Raw genomic sequence first — 6,176 nt, 5'->3', positions numbered from 1 at the left:
CCGAAGCTAAACATGTATTTGATAAGTTTTTTATTGTTTTCTTTTAAATCTTTGATCTTAGCTTTGTTCAAAGGTAACAAATATTTCTAATACAAAAAATGTTACTAATACAAAAGTACAAATACATACACAACCTACCTATATAAAGGAGATCTCGACTACTTAGAAAAAAATGTTTATTACAATCAAACTTACAAACAGACACACAGTCATAAATTCAGTGACCCCAAACATCGCTTTTCCGGAAACCGCACACAAAAGCTTAACGTCGCGCCGTTTCAATATGGCGCTGCTCGGCGGCATGGCGGCCATTTTGCCGCCAAATGCACTACATACAGATTGTAATCGAATTAATTATATGATCATATTGTTTTATCCCATGACCTTGGGCGCGGTCACGTACGATAGTCGCTCATTACAGATTCATAAAGGAGATTACAGGTCGCTATGTCGGTTCAGAGATTTTTTAAAATGAAAATAAAATCATATAATAGGACTTAAATAATTCCGGCAGACCAAAAGTTATCAATGATCAGAAGTACGGAAAACCAATGTAACGATTAAAATATATATTTAATATCATGTGAGAAAAAATCTTCCTTTATATACAATGGTTTTTGTAAGTAACGGCAATAGTTACTGTTAACAATAGTACTGTAGTAGTAGTAATGCATTGGTCTAGTTGTTAGGTTATAAACTTGTAGTTCCCAAAGCCATGAGTTCTAGCTTCGGGTCGAACCAATAAAATTATCTTGGGTTTTTCAGTCGAGAAATCTTCAGTCACAGCTTGAAGTTGTCAGTGTTTATATTCGTGTGCCTCAGAAATGTACGTTGGTCTCACAGCTGAACTCTTGTCGATCGTGTATTTGCGCACACACTTTTTTGCACCATAGTATATCCTAAGCAGTTGCTTAGTCTCCGTTGAGAATGGACACCAAGCTCGAAATCAATCAAGACATAATTATCACCATAATTTGACAGCAAGAAAAAAGTAGTATGAAAGAAGAAAGAAAATTGATAATTAAAATAAAGTGATTGATGAATCATTAAAACAACATCGTACCGTTAAAATCGTGACTAAATACCATAAAATAAAGGGCTTTAAACTGGTCTATTTAGTCACACCACCACACCACCCACTCATCACTTATTCTACCGCCAAACAACTCTACGTACTAATACGTACTCTACGTAGTAGTAATAAAAAATCAAAGCAACTGTCTTGGTATTTATTAGACTTTTCTGAGGGATTAAGGAGACTTACAAGTGCAAATTATAAAAGATTTTTCGTGTGTATTGTATTATTAACAAAGCAAAACCGCCGGCAGACAATCCTAGAAAACCTTTCTCGAAACCCATTATATTTAAAGTTTTATGAATATAACATTAGAAGTTTTTTATTTAAACAAAAAAAACTCAAAAAAACGTATCTTCAATTATAAATATAGATTAATCTGATTATATAAGACCATGGCACGCTTTGATCAACAATTTTCACATCGAGTAGATACGTTCACATAAATACTTATGACAGGCTAAGCATATTATGTCCGTCCTAAATCTATAGATTAAATTAATAAGAGATACCCATATCAATAAGTATAGCAGTTTTTCTAAAATAATTATAATTCATTAAGATTGAAATAACATAAAGTAAAAATTATCAATTATTAATAAGTTAACTAATATTTTCGTGTGCGTCAGGCATCGTTTGTAGTAAAGTTATAATTAATAGAGATTATTACCTACTAACGTGATCGCTGACTGACTATTCTCTGATCACGTTTTCTGATAAAGATCGGTAAATCGTATGTTGCTATTTATCTTTGACGTTAACATCGGGGTCACAGTTATCGAAACAACAAATTAAGTCTTGTAGTTTTTACTTTTACATTGCATATCCTCCATCTATAATAATAAATTCATTCATCCTCAAGCAGAGCTTGAAAGCGGTTAAGGTATAAAGGTTACGTTATCGGTATGAAATTACGGTACCGCTTTGATTTAAAGGTAAAGCCAAAACGGTTAAGAATTACGATTAATCTACCGGTATAAATAAACGGTACCTTTATTTTTTTACGGTATCGTTATAGTTTTAATTTACCAGTACCTAACAAAAAATATTTCGGTACCGAAAAAATCGCAGGGATGAATGCGACGTTGCCGATCAGTCGGCAACTGAACGGCAACGTCGCTTTCATTTACTCACTTGTTGTGACTTGAAAGACAGTAGATCTCGCAATTGGCATTACCCCGTTCTACGACTCTTTGTTTTATTATTGTTTACGCACTTATTTACACACCTATTAGCATTTTTTTCGATTGTTAAATACATTATATACGCATAAGTAATGGGAAGAAAACGCAAAAACGCTGTGTACTCATTCTTTTCATATGATAAAGATTCAAAATCTTCTACTTGTTTAGTGCCTGAACAAAATTACTTACATTGGATCAACATAGAAATAAATAAAAATTAACAAAATATAAAATTAACAGATAATTAAGCGTGTCGAAGTGAAGAGCGAGTTAATACGTTTGCTATAGTTAATATTATTTTGTTTATAAGATGTTTGTCTTTATAATTTTGTAAAGGACGTCGTTAGACAGGGAAAGTGATTACAAACAAAAAGTGTGCTATGAAAGAACGACCTGTAATATATTTTCTAAATTAAGTGAATTTGACAATGTCAAAAGATGGGGCGTAGGTAAAATTCAAAATTAAGAATCATGCAGTTCAGAGTCTGCTAAAGGAACTTCCTTAGAGTGTTTTCCTTCTAAGGAATGTAGAAACATTAAGATTCTTGAATATACACGGGCTCTCATACAAGGTTCTATGTTATTCATTTCTTCATTTATAAGAATGCCAAAAAGTTCGTTTCTTCGGTCCTTTCCTTTTTGTTTGATTGATAGGCAGTGGGAACAAATAGAACAATCTTTTTTTTTCTACAAAATTTTACCTACTTTAGTATGAAGAATGGAGGGAGACGGTGGTCGTTCCGAATCTCCTAAAACGTCTGACGAGTGGTGTCGCTTTATTGCTGATTCTAAAATTAATCACAAAATATGATTTATGCATTATATATTTTGAGCTGCAGCGACTAATATAATTTTAAATAGGAAAATAGGAAAAGTTTTAAAATATTGTTGCACAAATATACTACATCATTAGGATACTCTAAAAAGAGACAAATTTTATAAGCTGTTTTAGTTGACAGTTAAATCATAAAAATTGTAGGTATGTACTTACTTTTATCCATCTTTGCGTACCTATATAACTGTATGACGTGTGTAGAGTGTATATAATATTTAGTTCTATTTATTCTTACGTAAGACGTATTATAAATTATTAATAAAAATAAAAGTTCAAAATAGCAAGACTATGTGTGCGACACGGCTGTTTCGTTCCGCTCGGACTCTCTCAGTCAAGGGCCAAGGTAGTCGGGGCGGGCGGTACCAGTGGCAACGCAGCGGCGGCGGCATTGTATAAAGAAAACCTTTTTTTTATAATTTAGGTATCATGCTAGTATAATGCTACCGTTATTTTGCTCTACCAAATAATTTCGGTAGGTATATTTCTTGCTACCAGAAAATAGCTGTATCATTATTTTTAGATATCACAATTTAAAAGTATGACGTCATACCGATTACCGTTTTAACCGATATTTTTTCGGTTATTCAAGCCCTGTCCTCAAGGCGTTAAGTGATGTGACGATTACATGTTTAAGTATTAAATACAAAATAATTAAATTTATTTTAAAAATACAAACAAAAATGCCTTTGATATAATGATTGCATAAATGATTTGTATATATATATAAACTACAACGACTACAAATAAAGTCGTTCCACTATTAACATGACAATAACTGCTTTAAATAAAAATATGAGATAGTGTTCATAAACAATAAATGCACAATCATAGAAAATAAAGCAAATACTTTATCTCTGTATAAATAAATTTATATATTTCTCTAAAACAATAGGAAACTTTGTTTGCAAAAAACTTGAAACCGATCGTATTCTAATAAGCGAAGTATTGTTAAATTACGACAATTATACTTAGCGCGGAGCATTTAAAATCCGTTGTAAAGAGCTTCAAATATTTTCTTCCATTCTTTGTTACAAAAGACTTGTATTAATTTACTCAAATATATATTACTAGCGACCCACCCCGACTTCGCACGGGTGCAACACTAATACTTATATATTATAATATATAAGTATTTATAATAATAGAATGTCTTTATATAACGTTCAAAGATTTTTTGTCCTTGAACAATACAAACCCCTATGTCCCTACAATTTAAATCTGTAATATTTTCGAAAATATTCATTTAAATAACATGCTGTAAAGGATAATTTTAATTTATATTAAATGTATTCAAGATACTTATTTAGATAAGGATTAATGCTGTATTGCTTTGAAATCACTTCATAAATAAGCCATTTCTCATAAAAAGTAAAGGATAAAAACGATTATTGTGAGTTATCCCTAAGAGAACGAGATAGATCTAAATAGTATATTGTGAGAATGAGAATCCCTATATTATTTTGATGTACCTCGAAGGGTTCAGCCGGCGTTTGCAATGTAACTGTAAAAAATGTGTTTATTTACGACTTTACATTAAAAACCTCTAAAATTATCAGTATTTCTCTACTATATTATGCATGTATTATACATATAAACCTTCCTCTTGAATCACTCTAAATCCGTTCTCCACATCCAAATCCGTTGCGTAGTTTTAAAGATCTAAGCATATATAGGGACAGACAGACATCGAGAATGACATTATTTTATACTAAGTATGTACTTATGTAACACTTATAAATATAGTCTTACTAATAGACACTCAAATAATTATAACATTTCAAAAACCTATGCAATCGTACGACACATATTTAATACAATTTAAACCTAAACAAACTCATGTTACATTTATTAAGACGATGAAGATGTTTTATGTACACATGGAAGCAAGTTTAACACAAAATTAATTACAAAAAAGCTTTTGTAACCACGAGAACGAAAAGATAGGTACGATAACCGACGTAACAGTCATTCCCATTACGTCCATGCATATCTTCATTAGTATGTATGTGAAAATGGACTAAAAACATTAACTTTTTTCAACTTTACGTGTCCTTGGTCTCGTATTTATTGTTTTAGTCGAGATATACATTTTGTCGGCCACTAATTGACACACGTTAAACGAGTCTGATTACTAATTAGTTCTTATCATATACCCCAAGAAGATAAACTTAATACATAATCTACTTATTTCTTTGATATGTTGTATAATAATTAAATAATAAAAATATCTCGTTGCTAGATTCCCAGGTATAGGGGTCCCAAACCCCAGGTCGGGCCAACAAATTATGTTTTTCTAACGAAAATTCTCAGTAGCATCCTAGAATTTAAAAGTTGAATTGTGTACACTGTCGAGCCTTGGGAAACACATAAGCTGTTGGTCCTAGTCCTTTTCTTAGAACTTTTTCCGGTCGCATCTGAAGATTTCATTAATAACTATATTTAAATGCCAATATATTCTATTACTGTGTTCCTTATTGAAAATTGAATAAACCAGCATAAATACAGGTATAATTTTAATTGTCGTTGGTGACGCGTTTATGACCATTTCCTGCTATTAGTCAATTAAAAGAAATATGTATTTATACGTCACAAGTAGACTAAGTGATAGAACAGCATTGTATTTCTCAACTTATGTATAAATATCGTCTTATAAAAATTATATGTTATTCATACAGCAATTCTTTTTCTTTCAGGGCTTTAAGTTATTCTAATTTATCTTAAGAATTCGGAGTTCACCTACCTTCTTCATCTTAAGCGTCTCATTATTAAAAACTTTGGAGTTATTAATTATTATTTCGTATAACGCATGTTTATTTGAATGGCTTATATTAAGTAATATTTTATTTATGAGAAAAGTGCTAAACTGAATCAGGGATAGCAATCAGCTGCAGACATGTTTACAAACTTCGCATGTGCACTGAGCGTGATAGTTCTGCGTGCAATGCACGTGTTCCAGAATTAAAATACTCCAGCAGTTCAGGATTATGAGTTTCAATATTATTTTGCTTAAACTTTTTTCCTGCATATTGTTACAGACGAAGTATTTGTGTATATATTGACATGCATTGTAAAAGTAATTGCA

Source organism: Vanessa atalanta, chromosome 17 (assembly GCF_905147765.1).
Source record: "Vanessa atalanta chromosome 17, ilVanAtal1.2, whole genome shotgun sequence".
Classification (NCBI taxonomy): Eukaryota; Metazoa; Arthropoda; class Insecta; order Lepidoptera; family Nymphalidae; genus Vanessa; species Vanessa atalanta.
This window is presented reverse-complemented; position numbering follows the sequence as displayed.